Genomic DNA, 19,120 nt, shown 5'->3' on the forward strand with positions numbered 1-19,120 from the left:
CCAGGATAAAACATTAAAAGTAAATATCCCATTTAGTTTCATACAGGGTTATGTTTATGCCAAATGCTGGTCTCAATTTTTTTTCAGCTACATAAACAGAAACATATGACTGTAAATATTTTTTACACATTTAAAAATAGCTTATGCTTATGAAATTACCTTTCAGATTCCCATGTACATTTTTCATAAAATACTTTATAGATTTTATCAATTACTGCCCTCCAACTTCCCTTAATAATTTCCCTTCCATTTATGAAACCTAGAATATTAGCACCTTGATAATCTACAATGTCACTCATATATCAGCAATAATAACATTAATTAAAATGTGCTGCTTCTTTGCTTAACGATTTTTTTTTTCTTTTGAGAAAAGCAATCTGTCCCATAAAGGGAAGCATATCATGCAGAGGTAATTTATAATAGACCTTCCACAGCTGCCAAGACCTGAGTTCAGAGGTTTCCTGTCCCCAACAACACTGGAGACCCTTCAGCCTTCAATGAAGTCATAAAATAAAATATTTAGACACACCAACCTAATAGACACTGCATCTCCAAGAGGCCTGATGCTCCCCAAGTGAAAGCAGGAAACAGGAAGAAAGCTTGCTACCATTAAACAAAACATAAATATAAAACTCACAATAAAAAAGGCACTGTGGGAAAGCCCCACTGCTGCAAGGAAATGATTATTTATGCATTTAAATAAAAAAGGCATGTGACCCGTGTATACGAGTGAGGGGATCACATATGCATATCACATTTAACAACTAACTACCATGTCAGAGTTACGATCGCAGAGTCTAAAAGTTCTCACCTAAAAACTATTATATACCAATAAAAATAGACAATTTCAACAGAGCATTTGCTTTATATAGTACCATACTGCCCCCTCATGCGTAAATGGGATACAAAATGATTTAAATTACTGTGGACAAATATTTGCTAGTGAAAATTTAATTTAGTGCTCCAACTGGCAACCTGCTAACACCATATTTCCACAGACTCTGTGTTCCAATAGGGCACTCCAGCAAATAGCAAACTACTTATCTGCCTTAAAAAATCCTCTGCTGTCTAAACTACTGTTCACAGCTGGATTTATTACCATCTGTCACTACTCAAATTAAGAAAGGTTGTGGAGTGGTGGGAACAGGAGAGAAGTTAGGTTGAGAAGCATATGACAATGTGAAGGAGAGAAGTTGGGAAAACTTACTTCCATTGAAAGAAAACAGCCCGTGTGTGGCCAACTGTTGGAATAGCTTCTTACCTATGTTTGATCTTTACAAATATGGGAAATGCCTCTGGGACAGTACTGGAATAGGAAACCAAACAATACACAGAGCCAATACACCCAAAGCCTAAATAAACAATGGGAAAGTTACATCCCAGAACTGATTCTGCATAGCTGATAATCTTCTGAACAGACCTTCCTCTAAGACCCACCCCGATGACTATTGTTCCCTCCACACACACCTCAGGATAACAAGATGGGTAGGAGCGTGGGGGGTAGGGGGGAGTTGTGGGGAGCGGCTCAAGCATTCAGAGCCATACTGCAAGCCACCAAGCAAGGCAGGACCTGAGAGTGCAACTCCAATGCTCTCAGGGGAAAGATCTGAGACATCCCAGGGCTAAGTATGGAATTCTGCAAGCCTCCAGAATACTTATGACATGGTTTATATCAGAATATCTGAGAGAATATTATTTAGCCATAAAAAAAACACAAGGAAATCTTGCCACATGTGACAACATGATGGACATGGAGGGCATTATGCTAAGTGAAATCAGACAGAGAAACACCAATGCTTCACGATCTAACTTACATGAGGAATTTTAAAAAACCTAACTAATAGGTTAGAACAGATTGGTGGCTGCCAGAGGCAGGGGGATGGGAGTAGGGGGCAAATGGATGAAAGCAGTCAAAAGGTACAAACTTCTTCCAGCTAAATGTATGTGAGGTGACGGGCATTAAGCAAACTGATTGTGTGGTAATCATTTCACAATACATACATGTATCAAACCATTATACTGTACACCTCAAACTAATACAAATTTTCTATGTCCATTATATCTGAATGAAACTCGGGAAAAATTCTATCTGGGAATGGGGACTGGGCTTCAGGTTTATTTGCTTTTCTTTGATCTGCATTTTAAAGCTTCCAGGTGATTCTTCTCTGGAGCCAAGGCTGAGAAATACCTATTCAGACAAACATTCCACAGCATTTTATACTTGTGTTGGACGGACCAGTCAAAATCAAAACACCAGAAATATTACCTCAGAAAAACTGGCACTGAACACACACAATCGATTCCTTGGACCCGCTCAAGTCATAATTAGAGCAAAATATTTCAAAGATGCTAAATACTGACCACTTCCTCAACAAACTCCACATTGTATTAACATTTCGAAGAGTTATCCTGTCATCTGAATTTGGTGGTACCAAGGCACCTTTGCTCACTTGAGAAGGCACTATCCTGGCTTTTAAGTCTTCCCAGCTATAAATGTATAGACTACTCCTTAAAACATGTGTAATGAGGGCCATAACACCTAGATCTCATGTTATTACAGACATTAAATGAGAAAATGTTTATAAACTGTTTAGTACAGCACTTGACACATCATAACTAGAAATAAATGGGAGCTACTGGTATTTGTAATATGATCACATGTGATAATAAAAATGGATTTAGACCTTCATTACTCTGCTCAACCACTGTTTTGAGAGGGCACTAATTCTTTAAAGTCTTGAATATTCCTCAAATCCACTGTTTAGTTATTCTAAACACATGATTCTAAAATGTTTTATGGAAGAAGCTCATCAAGCAGTGGGGGTGAAAGGGAAGAAACAAATAGAGCCCCTTATCAAATTCCCAAGTCAGCTAGAATCACAAAATTATTTTGTGTATTCATTTCTGCACTTCAGCACTGAAATCTGAGATTTAAATTACTTCGTCTTTCATTAAATACATTTAACATTTAAAGGCACGTACTAGGTAGTAGGCTTTCTTTCTGTTTAATATTCTCACAACTTTTGAGGGAAGCATTGTTCCCCACATGAACATGTGATATAAGCTCAAATGATAAAAGCTCAAAGATTAAACAATTAATCCAAATGTCCAGTTTGAAAATGGCAGAGTTGGTATCTTTGCTCTCAGTTCTGATTCCAGAGCCCCTACTGCTAGTTTAAAAAACAAACAAAATAGAATCGTTAGGGGGAAAAAATCACCAACTATAATGTTCTATATCTGTTTAAAAAGAGTAAAACTGGAGATTATCTGTATAATTTCAGATTATCTTTATAAGAGATTCTCTATGTAAGACTCACCATCATTGTGCCATGACTTCCTAGATGTTTCACGAACACATCACTTTGTATATGCATCTACCTTATTTGCCAATGCACAAGACTCAAGTTCCCAATTACTTTTGTTTGTTTTTTAAGCTACAAAGCTATGTTCTTATGGTTCTCTCTGAAACACCAGAAATAACTTTTTTTTTTTAATATTCTTTTTAAGTTTAGGAGAGGAGGAAACAATAAACTGTTTACTTTACAATTTTGTCCTGTTTCCTGGCCATCTGATTCTAGAAGTTACAAATTTACTTATCTTGTTCTATTATGGCCAAGATGTGTGTCATCTTTGACTATAATACTGACTTTCCAATTCTAGAACCACTGCATGGATGCAAATTCCTTTGCTGCCCAGGTCTCTTTCCAAAGTCTCTTGACTCTCCTAACTTCCCTAGCATCTTATTACCTTTGTTGTAGGGCAGATGAACTCATCTTCAACAATACTAAAAGATCAAGTCTACTCAAAACATTTGTTTCAGGGTAGAAAGTGTCTTCACTGCACCTACGTATTTTACAACAAAGAAAAACTCAAACCAGACAAGACAAAGACAAAACACAAAACTCCACACATAGATATGTCAGGTAGATAAGTGCTTATTCAGATCTACTAAGTGTTAGCACAAACACAAGTCTGGCACCACTGTTAAGTCACAGATTCTGCAGACTCAACAGACTCACCAGACTCACATTTATGCCCGTGGGACTCAGCCATACATATAAATACCTCCCAGAGTCCTTCGTGCTCTGCTACCAGGGGCCACATACGGAAATGATTGGGCCACTTCTGCCAGAAATGCTTTGTAGATAACAGGAAATAAAAATGGTCTCTGAAAATTTTGCTTTAATACCCAACTCAAACCTTCAGCATTTGATTCAACTAAGTAAACAAATAATATGGTTAAAGGAAATTAAGGGGGATGAGATAATTTTTTTTACATGTTTCTACAGGAGAATCCACTGGTCTTTACTGTGATAGGGAGATTACTAATATGTGTGCATACTCCCATCATCTTGAATAATAATAGTTGCAACTATTGGGTAGTTGAAATATACCTGACATATTCCTATGACCAACTGGTTGACCTACGAAGATTTAAACCCAGATTTCCTTCTGCCCCTCCCCCGTTCATGCTCTGTCTCTCTCTGTCCCAAAAATAAATAAACGTTGAAAAAGAAAAAAAAAATTTAAAAAAATAAAAAAATAAAAAAAAAATAAACCCAGATTTCCTGATTCTAGTGTGGATGTGTCAGTGTGTTGCCCTGTCTCCAATGTTACCCAATCACATTAAGCCCCATTCATACTCTGTCCTCTTTGATGGTCGCCTAGCTCACATAACTATACTATCCATAAACACAAAGAGATTTAGCCAGAAGATGGTTGGAAACCAATGCCTACTCCCCTTAGTGAACATTTAACATACAAGGAGGGACAAAAATAAAATTTCCAATCTTCTTTCCACAATATTTAGCTACGAAATAGCCAAATATTCCTTTCAGCTCCAGAGTCTATAGTGTGCTTAGACAAACACTCATCACCTTAAGGTTATATGACTCTAAGTTGGCACCAAGGTAGCATGAACCTTCCATCTGTAACATAACTTTAGAATTCAGCTACTGTGTGAACAGTACAAAAGAACTCTGAAAACTTTCCAGCTGTCTGTCTTCGAATCAGCTCTACCCCATGACTAAATATGGGTCTATTACAGAAAATTTAACTAGAATCGATAATAGGGACTGACAGTGAAATACCAGTTAGGTTCAGTCTAGACGCTGGAAATATTCTAAAGCTTCATGTTTGTTCTGGTTCATTAAAACTCAGACTCTCAGAGCGAAAAGTATCCTACCTATCACTTAGGCCAAGCCCTTTTCTCACAGTTGAACAAACCAAGGCCCCTGTGGTTAAAGATTTGCTCATATTTATACCACTAGTTAGTGGTAAACTCAAGCTTTATTCCCAGACCAAGGCCTCAACGCCAACTGCTATTTCCCATCTGGCTGGCTCTGAACCTTTCTTTCCAAACACTATTCTTTATGCATGTGCCTCCTCATCAGGGGAGATTTTGCTTAATAGCTGCAACTCCTCTAAGTGCTTTCATATGCATTATCTGATGCAAACCTCAACACTTAGATCTGTGAGGCTGACATTGGACCCTGCTACAAGGTTTTGTTCAGAGTCCTCCTGCTACCCATCAGCATGAGGCTCCTTCCATTATGTCACAGCAGACACTGAGAAGGGCAGCCAGGAAAAACGGGATGGGAAAAGGAAGGCAGGAGACGTTCTCAGTCCCAGCCTATTCATCCTACAGGCTCAGGCTTTCACTATGGCCCTGACTTACCATGAGCTTTTTGAAAAACTTTAATGTTGCTTTACAAACTCCCTCCCTGCCATAACCCACCCCTCCCCCCCCAAAAAAAATAAAGCAAAGCAAAAAGTATACTTTTTGGAATTTATCAGACTGCTAGGGTTCATGTTTTTCTTCCTTTCCAAGCTTTTAGCTTTAATTTCTAGAGACATTTTCAGACATCTTCCCAACTCCTAACGGCGTATACCGCATTAATTTCTTCAGCACTCCATGTGCTGTAAAACATACATAGAGTAATACATAATTAACTTTGGTTTTTATTACTTCAAGATTTTAGTAAATGACAACTTTTATCTACCAAACAGTATATAATGAAACACACCCCAGAACTACCTACCCTAAACCATGTGTATTTTCAGTGGCATTAACTGTGTATGCAACATCAGTGCCCTGGTATTTCCAGTGTTCAACAAAAACTGACAGAGGTAATAATAATAATTAACAACTCTGATACATCAGTAAGCAAATGGCATTAAGTAAAGGTTCACAGGCTCACTAAATAGCTTTCTCTCTAACCAATTCATAAGGTAAACTCCTGATTAAGCTGAAACTACATTGCTCTTACAGTCACGGTGTGAACATACATTCCCAGTTATAAAATGCTGTGTTTTCTGGTTTGCAAACCCTTAAAAACACTCCAGGTGCAGTTGTATCAGTTTGCACCTGCAAACATTTGGGAAACACAAGCATACAACCTTCTGAAGTCAGAAGAATACATTTTCCCAAACACAGCTGTAACTTTGACTTTCAAAACCCAAATGTCTACAAATATTCTTAATAAAAACCCAATGCCTACCTAGAATTTTTTTTTTTCAATTTGTCTTTTGCTCACATACAAAAAGTTACATTACAGTATAAAAGCCCAGAATAAAATTAACTCCTCCTCCAATTTCGGTGTAGAACTTCTTCCAATTTTTTTGTTCTTTTTCACCCTTTTTTTTTCCAAAACTTTTCATTCCCTTAGAAATCACTTGGTCCTGGGGTGCATGGATGGCTCAGTTGCTTAAGTGTCCAACTTTAGCTCAGGTCGTGATCCCACGGTTCGTGGGTTCAAGCCCCGGGTCGGGCTCTGTGCTGACAGCTCAGAGCCTTGGAGCCTGCTTCAGATTTTGTGTCTCCCTCTCTCTCTGCCCCTCCCCCCACTTATGCTCTCTCTTCCTCTCAAAAATAAACAAACATTAAAACAAAAATTTTAAAAAAAAATCACTTTGTCCTGACAGTAGTACAGAGGATCAGAACACAAGAAGCCTACCATTTGCAGTCCCCAAAGGCCTGGGGATCCACAAGGAGAGACCTCCCCAACACAGGACTAGCTCTAGCCATGACAAAAAGCAGGACCCTCCCCGAATGTTACCTGTGAAACTTTATACCCAATATAAGTAAACATATTCAGAACTCACTGACTCATCATTTTATGAACATTTCAAGGTGAATGACATTTTTCTTTTGGAATACAAGCTATGACCCCTCCTCGTTTAGTAGGCCACAATGACCATTTCCCTAGAAAGAAAGAATAAGCCATGGATCTATTTATTCTCTAAGAGGAAATTCTCTAAGAGGCCCCAGGTATGGCCTACATATTTAAGAAATAGTGCAACACACTTTTTTTCCTCCATTTTAATGCTCATAAAAATGAAATGCCTAGGGGCACCTGGGTGGCTCAGTGGGTTAAGCATCCAACATCTAACTCTTGATTTCGGCTCAGGTAATAATCTCACAATCATGAGGTTGAGGCCCATGTGGGGCTCTGCACTGACAGTGTGGAGCCTGCTTGGGAGTCTCTCTCCCTCTCTCTCTCTCTGCCCCTCCCTCTGCTTACTTGCTCTCTCTCAAAAAAAAAAAAAAAAAAGTAAAAAAAATTGTCTAAGCAAAACCATGCTTTGAAGGTGGTCAATGGTAATTCTTTATGAGAAGCTCCATGGTGGGGCAGCAGGGGATATTTACCAGCCTTCACATTAAATCAATAGCTTTAGGGGTGCCTGGGTGGCTCAGTCAGTTAAGCATAGACTTCGGCTCAGGTCATGATCTCACAGCTTGTGGGTTTCACAACCCATGTGGGGCTCTGTGCTGACAGCTCAGAGCCTGGAGCCTGCTTCGGATTCTGTGTCTCCCTCTCTGCCCCTCCCCCGCTCGCGCGCGCGCGCGCTCTCTCTCTCTCTCTCTCTCTCTCAAAAAATAAATAAATATCAAAAAAATTTTTTTTGTTAATCAACAGCTTTAAATTTTATAGGAATAGTTTGGTAATAATGTAGGGGTCAGGGTACTGATCTCCCTTCTCCCATGCAATCAAAAATCCACATAGAACTTTTGACTTTCCAAAACCTTTAACTACTAATAGCCTAGTATTGACCAGAAGTCTTACTGATAACAGTTGATCAACAAATATTTTGTGTGTCATATGTATTATACATTGTATTCTTAGAATAAAGTGAGCTAAAGTAAATGTTACTAAGAAAATCATAAGGGAAATACCATACTGTATCTTAAAAAAAACAAAACCATGTGTAAGTGGAACTGCACAGTTGAAACTCATATTGTGCAAAGGTCAATTGTATAATTTATTCATGTTACAAAAGTGATAACTAACACATTACAGTCCTTGTAGAAGTTCCGGTAAACTCAAGGGAAAAAAAACCTCTTTAAAGAAGATAAAAACCATCCATCATCCCACACACAGGAACATTTCTGTTAAAATTTTAATGACTATCCTTCAGAGTTTTTTTTTTCTTTCCATGTAACATTTGTCTCATTTTATTTTATTTTATTATTTTGGAGAGAGAAAGAGCGTACAAATGGGGGAGAGAAGGAGGGAGAGGGAGAGAGGGAGAGAGGGAGGGAGAGGGGGAGGGAGAGGGAGAGGGAGAGGGAGAGGGAGAGGGAGAGGGAGAGGGAGAGGGAGAGGGAGAGGGAGAGGGAGGGAGAGGGAGAGGGAGAGGGAGAGGGAGAGGGAGAGGGAGAGGGAGAGGGAGAGGGAGAGGGAGAGGGAGAGGGAGAGGGAGAGGGAGAGGGAGAGGGAGAGGGAGAGGGAGAGGGAGAGGGAGAGGGAGAGGGAGAGGGAGAGGGAGAGAGAGAGGGAGGGAGGGAGGGAGAGAGAAAGAATCCCAGGTAGACTCCATGCCCAGCGTGGAGCCAGATGCAAGGCCAATCCCACGACCCTGGGATAGTGATCTGAGCAGCAATCAAGAGTCGGATGCTCAACTGACTGAACCACCCAGGCGCTCCACATTTATCTCATTTTAAAGAAGTTAATATAAGATTGTAAAAATATATAGACCACAGTCTCCTATAACTTGCCAGTATTCAGTCCATAGTTACACATGAGAGGTGGTGACCTCTGGCACAGACATCTGTTAGGAATAAGTTTTGGGCAAGATTCGATTTCTAAACACACTGGGATACAGCTAGATTTCACCTCCTAATTAAACGTTTCTAATTAGCAATTTAGAAATTATTCATGTATAACTTTAGGAATATTCCAAGCAGCTCAATGTTTAGACCTTCACCTGCCAATTCAAATCTCTGTGGAAGTCACACATGCTGGCTACAAACACCATCTCCTTCAATATGCACTGCACAATTCATTTGAATAAGACTTAAATACGATAAAAGCATAATCTTTACCTAGTTCTTGCACCTTCAAAGGTGAGGCTCAAAAGGTTAATTCTTATATTTCTGAATTACACATCCGTTTGGAACTTGCTAACTCTCAGTTATTATAGCTACGTTTGAAGTGCAAAGGAGAAGATCTGCCTCAATTGATCTCACTTCTCTTACCACCAGTTTTGACACAAATGCCTTAAGTGCATTCCTTTGATTGGAAAGAAGGAATAGGATAAAACAGCAACAGAAACACATACAGAGAACAGAACCTCTTCATGTGTATTTCTGTTGACATTCTAATAATCAAGTGCTTGTTACTTATATCCGCATAAAATGTTTACTACTTGTCAAATCGGGTCATGCAAGCTTACCTTTGTCACAAGATTATTCAAGGGGGCGCCTGGGTGGCTCAGTCGGTTGAGTGTCCGACTTCAGCTCAGGTCACGATCTCACGGTTCGTGAGTTCGAGCCCCGCATCAGACTCTGGGCTGATGGCTCAGAGCCTGGAGCCTGCTTCCGATTCTGTGTCTCCCTCTCTCTCTGCCCCTCCCCCATTCATGCTCTGTCTCTCTCTGTCTCAAAAATAAGTAAACATTAAAAAAATTTAAAAAAAAAAAAAAAAAGAATCCAACACTGTCTGTCATCATTATATGTTTATTTACTCGGAGATGAGTGTATTATGTTTATGATTTTTATGTAATTTAAATTCCAAATCATAAATGTAGAGGAGTCATCAATGAATACTATCACTAAAGGATAAAAGTCTACTGTGGAACAGGATTCTTAAATATTCTCAGGCTATCTCCTAATGGATCACCATTAATGACAAAGAGGAAAAAAAAGCTATTTTTACAATTAAGAAATCTGGCAATCATCACTTCTGGCAGTTTTAAAATACAACCACAAATTCATGGACACTCTTCCATCTATGTCTCTTCCCCTTGAATCTGGGCAGGCTCCTGACCTTGCCAACCAACAGCATATGCATTAGTGATGCTAGAGGAATGTGGATACTAGATTATAAAAGGTCCTACCATGTCTGCCCTCATGGATAGAACACTCCCTTAGGCTGTCATGCTGTGTAAGGAAGCCCAAGCTATGTGAAGAAGCTTGTGTAGGAGATTCTGCTCACTCGTCTCAGAAGAGCCTTGCCTCTGAGTCACCCTAACCCAGGCACCAGATGTAAGTACAAAGCCTCCAGATGATCCCAGCCCGTAGCCATTCAAATGTCCCAGCTGGTTTGCTTAGAATAATCAAGATCATTTACCTCCCCAAAATACATAACCTGAATATAACCATGAAGAAAGATTAAAATTAAAGATCATTTTATAAAACAACTGGTCTAGACTTCCAGGGAAGATGGTGGAGTAGTAGGATCCTAAGTCCACCCCATCTCACAGACAACTCAACTCAAAAAGACCCACATGAGGGCAAATAAACCAGAAAATGACCCAAAGACTGGCAGAACAGACTTCACAGCTAAATGTAGAGAAGAAGCCACATTGAAAAGGGTAGGAAAGGCAGAGACATGGTCGGGAATCAAATGGACCCACAGGACTGTCCACAAGAGGAAGAGACATGATGGGCATGGAGAGGTTAGAGGACTAGACCCCACCACACCAGGTACCCCAGGCATGGGGAACACACACTGGGAAAAGGAATCCCTGTAACATTTGGCTTTGAAAGGGCCTGGCTTCACAAGTTCTTACAATTGGTGGGGCTTAGCATCTGGAACTTTAAAACTTGGTGGGCTCAGCTCTGGGAGGTGGAGGGTGAGGAAACTGAGTTCCCAGCCTTAGCACAACAAACAGCCCTGCTGCGATACAGCATAGAAGCAGCATTTTGAAGAACACCAGGCGTATACATGAAAGAAATGTATTTACTAATCTCAGAGCAAGTGCTGCAAAGGGAAGAGATCTTTGGGAGACATCTCCAAGAACAAAAGAGCTACTGGCATACCCTCCCTGCTTCCCAGTCCAGGTATACAGACACTTGCTGGAACCAGCACAGGGCCAACATTCTCCACCTAGCTTGCTAAAAGCACCTCTGCCCAGTGCACTTCTGTGGATATACTCCCCCACAACCCGGCTGGCCTCAGCAGGAATTTTCCCAAGCTGCTACAGGCCTTCTCCCACTGTGCACCAATGTGGACCTTGCTGCCATTGTGCACCCTGCCCCCATATCATCCTGCAGCCCTGCCCCCTCCAATAAACCCTGGGCCAGAGCCCATCCAAAGTGGTGCCATATAAGCCTGGCACTGGGCAATCAGCCCTGACAGTGGCCAACACCACTCCAAAGCGACCCCTGCCCAGGGAGAGGGGAAGATTACTACATACACTACTCTAACTGTGGCCTGAGTAGTGGGCTAGGGGCAGACATTACATCTAACTGCAGGATACGTCCACCAACAACAGCTTCACAGGGGACAACTCAGGGAAGGTGCCCTGTAGTTTGGTGGTACTGTATCTCTGGAAAGTGCATGGGCTGACTCAACTCAAGCCCAAGGCAGCCTCAGACTGGCCCACTAACAACACAGGTACAAAACCCTGTCCACAACGGGGATGACTGTATTGAACAAAGGCAAATCAGCCACAATAGTAGGTCACAAACAACACACATAGGATGCACTCATGAAGCGCCAGGTCCTGGTGAATAGCAGACATTGCATTTCAGGGCACTACAGGACCTCTCATTCATAGGCCATTACTTTCAACAATAGTAGACATAACTGACTTGACTAAATACACACAGAGAATTAGACAAAATGAGGACACAAAGGAATATGTTCCAAGTGAAAGAACAGGAAAATCACAGCAAGAGATCTAAGGAAAATGGAGACCTAAGGAAAATATCCAATAGAGAATTTAAAGTAATAGCAATAAAGATACTCACTGGACTTGAGAAAAGAGTAGAAGACTTCAGTGAAACCCTCAACAAAGAGACAAACATAAAACAACCAATCAGAGATGAAGAACTCAATAACTGAAATTAAAAAATACAGTATAGGGAATAAATAGTAGACTAGAGGAAGCAGAAGAACAGATCAGCGACCTGGAGGACAGAGTGATGGAAAGCAATCCACCTAACAGGAGAGAGGAAAAATAATAATAAAAAACGAAAACAGACTAAGGGAACTCAGTGACAACATCAAGGTTAATAGCATTCATATAATAGGGACCCTGGAAAGAGAAGAAAGTAAAGGGGGACAGAAAACTTATTTGAAGAAATAATAGTTGAAAAATCCCAAATCTGGTGAAGGAAACAGAAATCCAGATCCAGGAGGCACAGAGAGCCCCCCAACAAAATCAACCCAAGGAGGTTGACACCAAGACACACAGTAATTAAAATGGCAAAAAGTGCTGATAAAGAGAGAATTTTTAAGGCAGCAAGAGAAAAGAAACAGTTACATACAAGGGAAAGCCAATAAGGCTATCAGCTGATTTTTCAGCAGGAACTCTTCAGGTCAGAAGGGAGTACCATAATATATTCAAAGTGCTAAAAGGAAAAAACTTGCAACCAAGAATTCTGTATCCAGAAAGGCTATCATTCAGAATAGAAGGATAGAGAGTATCCCAGGCAAAAAAATTTAAAGGAATTTATGACCACTAAACAAGCCCTAAAAGAAATGTTCAAGGAGACTCTTTGAGTAGAAAGGAAACACCCTAAGTAGGAGTGTGAAAAGTAGGATGCACAAAGCAGTAAAAATAAATATATCCACAAAAATTCAGTCAAGGGATTCACAGAATAAAAGGATGTAAAGTATGACACCATATACCTAAAACATGGGGGGGAAAGAAGAGTGAAGAATGGGTTCAAACTTAAGCAACCATGAATGCTTATATGCACAAGATAGAATGCTTAATATAGAATATAGAATGCTTAATATAGAATGCTATATGCACAAGATGTTATATGCAAACCTAATCAAAACCACAAATAAAAAACCAGTAATAGATACGCAAACACTAAAGACAAAGGAATCCAAATATATCACTAAAGAAAATCAACAAACCATGAAAGAGTGCAAGAGAACAAAGTAACAGAAAAGAACAATAAAAACAACCATTGAGCAAGTGACAAAATGGCTACAAATACCTATCAATAATTACTTTGAATGTAAATGGACTAAATGTTCTAATCAAAAGACAGAGTGATAGAATAAACAAAAAAGCAAGACCCATCTATATACTGCCTACAACAGACTCATTTCAGACCTAACAACACAGGCAGATTGAAAGTGAAGGGATGGAAAAGCATTTATCATGCAAATGGAGGTGGAAAAGAATGCTGAGATAGCAATACTTATATTGGACAAAAGAGCCTTTAAAACAAATACTGTAACAAGGGACAAAAAAGGACACTATATAACATAAAGGGAACAATCCAACAAGATGTAACAATTGTAAATATTTATGCACTCAAAATGGGAGCACCCAAGTTTATAAGGCAGCTAATAACAAACATAAAGGAAATAATAAATAGTAATACAATAGTAGTAGGGACTTTAACACCTCATTTACATGAATGGATAGATAGACCAGACAGAAAATCAACAAGGAAACAGTATCTTTGAACAACACATTGGACCCCATGTATCTAACAGATATATTCAGAATATTCAGTCCTAAAGTAGCAGAATACACATTCTTTTCAAATGCACATGGACCATTCTACAGATCAGATCACAAATTAGGCCACAAAACAAATCTCAACAAAGTCACAAAGACTGAACTTAGACTGTGCATCTTTTCTGATCACAATGCTATGAAACTAGAAATAAACCACAAGAAAAAATTTAGAAAAAAAAAAAAACACATGGAGGTTAAATAACATGCTACTAAACAATGAGTAAGTCAACCAAGAAATCAAAGAGGAAATCAAATAATACATGGAGACAAATGAAAATGAAAACACAACACTCCAACATCTTTGGAATACAGCAAAAGCTGTTAAAGAGGGAGGTTTGTAGCAATACAGGCCTACGTCAAGAAGCAAGAAAAATCTCAAACAACCTAATCTTACACTTAAAGGAACTAGAAAAAGAACAAACAAAACCACAAACCAACAGTAGGAAGGAAGTAATAAAGACTAGAGCAAAAATAAACAAAATAAAAACTAAAAAAAAAAAAAAAAAAATAGAACAGATCAATGAAACCAGAAGCTGGTTCTTTGAAAAGATCAACACAACTGATAAACCTTTCGCTAGATTCATAAAAAGAAACAGAGAGAGAGGATTCAAATAAACAAAATCAGAAATGAAAGAGGAGAAATAAAAACCTGACACTCAGAAATACAAAGGATTATAAAAGAATATTATGAAAAATTATATGCCAACAAATTGAACAACCTAGAAGGAGTGGACAAATTCCTAGAAACATATAGCATCCCAAAACTAAATCAGGAAGAAGAAAATTTGAACAGACTGAATACTAATTACCAGAAATGAAACTGAATCAGTAATCAAAAAACTTCCAACAAGGGGCACCTAGGTGGCTCAGTCAGCTAAGGGTCTGGCTCTTGATTTTAGCTCAGGTCATGACCTCACAGTTCATGAGTTCAAGCCCCACATCAGGCTCTGTACTGACAGCACATAGCCTGCGTGGATTCTCTCTCTCTCTGCCCCTCCCCTGTTTGTGAGCATTCTCTCAAAAATAAGTAAATAAACAGTAAAAAAAAAAAGAAAAAGAAAAAGAAAAACTTCCAACAAATAAAAGTCCAGAACCAGATACCTTCACAGGTGAATGCCATCAAACATTTAAATAAAAGTTAATGCCTATTGTTCTCAAATTATTCCAAAAAATAGAAGGAGGAAATCTTCCAAATTCTTTCTATGAGGCCAGCATTACCATGATACTAAAACAAGATAAAGATACTACCAAAAAAAGAGAACTACAGACCAATATCTCTGATGAACACAGATGCAAAAATCCTCAACAAAATATTAGTATACCAAATCCAACAATACATTTTAAAAAATCATTCACACACACACACACATACACACAATCAATCACCACTATCAAGTGGGATTTATATCTAGGATGTAAGTGTACTTCAATATTCACATATCAATCCACATAATACATCAACAAGATAAAGGATAAAAACCATAGTATCATTTCCATAAATGCAGAAAAAGCATTTGGCAAAGGACAACATCCATTCATGATAAAATCCTTTACAAAAAAAATTGGTTTAGAGGGAACATATCTCAGAATAAAGGCCACATATGAAAAACCCACCGCTAACATCATCCTCAATGGTGAAAAACTGAGACCTTTTCCCCTAAGATTGGGAACAAGACAAGGATGTCCACCCCTACTATTTTTATTTAAGATAGTACTGGAAATTCTAGCCACACCAACCAGACAACAAAAAGAAGTAACAGGCATCCAAATTAGTAAGAAAGGATGAAAATTTTCACTACTTGCAAATGATATACTATATATAGAAAACCCAAAAGACTCCACCAAAAAACTACTATAACTGATAAATGAATTCAGTAAAGTCACAGGATACAAAATCAATACACAGAAATCCATCCACTGCATTTTTATACACTAATAATGAAGCAGCAAAAGGAGAAATTAGGAAAACAATCTCATTTAGAATTACACCAAAAATTATAAAATACTTAGGGATAAAACCCAACCAAGGAGGTGAAAGACCTGCACTCTGAAAACTACAAAACATTGATGAAAGAAATTGAAGACAACACAAATGGAAAAAATATCCATGTTTGTGGATTGGAAGAACAAATATTTTTTAAACGTATTATCCAAAGCAATTTACACATTTAATGCAATCTGTATCAAAATATCAACAGCATTTTTCACAGAACTAGAATAATCCTAAAATTTGTATGGAACCCAAAAAAGACTCCAAACAGCCAAAGCAATCTTGAAAAGGGAGAACAAAACTGGAGGTGTGGCAATCCCAGATATCAAGATATACTACAGAGCTGTAGTGATCAAAACATTATGGTACTGCCACAAACCTAGGCACATAGATCAATGGAACAGATAGCCCAGAAATACTCACATGATTATACAGACAATTAATCTTCAACGTTTATTTATTTTTGGGACAGAGAGAGACAGAGCATGAACGGGGGAGGGGCAGAGAGAGAGGGAGACACAGAATCGGAAACAGGCTCCAGGCTCTGAGCCGTCAGCCCAGAGCCTGACGCGGGGCTCGAACTCACGGACCGCGAGATCGTGACCTGGCTGAAGTCGGACGCTTAACCGACTGCGCCACCCAGGCGCCCGACAATTAATCTTCAACAAAAGAGGCAATATGCAATGGGAAAAAGGCTCTTCAACACATAGTGTTGGGAAAACTGGACAATTACATGCAAAAGAATGAAACTGGACCACTTTCTTATACCATACACAGAAACAAACTCAAAATAAAGATCTAAATGTGAGACATGAAAACATAAAAATCCTAGAAGGGAGCACAGGCAGTAATTTCTCTGACACTGGCAATAGCATTATTTTTCTAAATATGTATCCTGGTAGGAATGCAAACTGATGCAGCCACTGTGGAAAACAGTAAGAAGGTTTATAAAAAAGCTAAAAATAGAGCTACCATATGATCCAGTAATCCCATTACTGGGGGTATTTGCCCAAAGAATACAAAAACACTAATTTGAAAAAGTTTATGCACCCCTATGTTGACTGCAGCATTATATATAGTAGCCAAATTACAGCAGCAGCCCAAGTGTCCATCGGTAGATGAATGAATAAAGAGGTGGTATATAAATGCAAAATGGAGTATTATTCAGCCATAAAAAAGAACATGAATGGATCTAGAGGGTACAATGCTAAGTGAAATAAGTCAGAGAAAGACAAATACTATAGGATTTCACTCGTATGTGGAATTTAAGCAACAAATGAACAACAACAACAACAACAACAAAAAATAGAGACAAACCAAAAAACAGACTCTGAACTATAGACAGAACTAACTAATGGTTACCAGAGGGCAGGTGGTTGGCGGATAAGTAAAATAGGTGACAGGGATTAAAGAATACACTTACCGTGATGAATTCTGACTAATACGTAGAAATGTTGTATCGCTATATTGTACACCAAAACTAAGAGAACACTGTATGTTAACTATATAGAATTAAAATTTAAAAATCAAAACAAAACAACTGGTCTATACTCTTCAAAAGTACTAGTATCATGAAAGACAGAGACTGAGGAAATATTCTAAATTAAAGGAAACTAAGGAGACATGCCAATTCTTAAACACAATTCAATACACTGGACTGGATCCTGCATGGATGAAAATATTTCCACAAAAGGTATCCTGGGGGCACCTAGCTGGCTCGGTTGGTAGAGCATGTGACTTTTGATCTCAGGATCATGAGTTCAAGCCCCATGTTGGACCCAGAGATTACTTAAAAAGAAAAAAAAAAAGCTATCATGTAACAACTAATTAAGTATGAATATGGATTGCTCAGTCCAGTGCTTCTCAAATATTCATACACATACAAATCAGGGGTCTTCTTAAATACAGATTCTGGGCGGCTGACACTGTCTTCTTCGCATGGCTCTTAACAGCCATTTCTCTGTGGGCACAATGGCAATTCATAAGGAAAAACTGATTGCACCAGTCGCAGAAGAAGAGGCAACCATCCCAAACAGTAAGATCACTCAAGTGGGTGTTGGACAAGTTGGTATGGCATGTGTCATCAGCATTCTAGGACAGTCTCTGGCTGGTGAACTTGCCCTTGGATGTTTTGGAAGATAAATGCAAAGGACAAACGAAGGGTCTGCAACATGGGAGCTGATTTCTTGAGACACCTAAAATTGTGGCAGATAAAGATTACTCTGTGACAGCCAATTCTAAGATTGTGGTGGTAACTGCAGGAGTCCACCAGGAGGAGGGGGAGAGCCAGCTCAACCTGGTGCAGAGGAATGTTAATGTCTTCAAATTCATTATTCCTCAGATAGTCAAGTACAGTCCTGATTGTATCATAATTGTGGTCTCCAACCCAGTGAATATTCTTACACGTTACCTGGAAGTTAAGTGGACTGCCCAAGTGCTGTGTGATTGGAAGTGGGTGTAATCTGGACTCTGCCAGATTTCACTATCTTATGGCTGAAAAACTTGGCGCTCATCCCAGCAACTGCCATGGATGGATTTTGGGAGAACATGGTGACTCAAGTGTGGCTGTGTGGAGGGAGTGAATGTGGCAGATGTTTCTCTCCAGGAACTGAATCCAGAAATGGGAATAGCCAATGACAGTGAAAACTGGAAGGAAGTGCATAAGATGGTGGCTGAAAGTGCCTACAAAGTCATCAAGCTAAAAGGATATACCAACTGGGCTGCAGGACTAAGTGTGGCTGATCTTATTGAATCCATGTTGAAAAATCTATCCAGGATTCATCCAGTGTCAATGGGGAAGGGACTGTATGGCATTGAGAATGAAGTCTTCCTGAGCCTTCCATGCATCCTGAACACTCAGGGATTAACCAGTGTTATCAACCAGAAGGTGAAGGATGATGAGGTTGCTCAGCTCAAGAAAAGTGCAGATACTTTGTGGGACATCCAGAAAGACCTAAAAGACCTGTGACTTCTGGATTCTAAAAATTTTAAACTACAACATGAAAGGGGCGCCTGGGTGGCGCAGTCGGTTAAGCGTCCGACTTCAGCCAGGTCACGATCTCGCGGTCCGTGAGTTCGAGCCCCGCGTCAGGCTCTGGGCTGATGGCTCGGAGCCTGGAGCCTGTTTCCGATTCTGTGTCTCCCTCTCTCTCTGCCCCTCCCCCATTCATGCTCTGTCTCTCTCTGTCCCAAAAATAA

The 19,120-nt window shown here is 39.4% G+C and overlaps 1 protein-coding gene and 1 pseudogene across 4 annotated transcripts in view; one reads left to right on the forward strand and one right to left on the reverse strand.

Moving 5' to 3' along the window:
* Nucleotides 1-19,120, reverse strand: part of ARHGAP10 (Rho GTPase activating protein 10) — a 323,489-nt gene that overhangs the window by 55,596 nt on the left and 248,773 nt on the right. The window lies entirely within an intron of this gene.
* On the forward strand, nucleotides 17,879-18,898 carry LOC115512181 (annotated as a pseudogene).

Source organism: Lynx canadensis, chromosome B1 (assembly GCF_007474595.2).
Source record: "Lynx canadensis isolate LIC74 chromosome B1, mLynCan4.pri.v2, whole genome shotgun sequence".
In the NCBI taxonomy this organism is placed as follows: Eukaryota; Metazoa; Chordata; class Mammalia; order Carnivora; family Felidae; genus Lynx; species Lynx canadensis.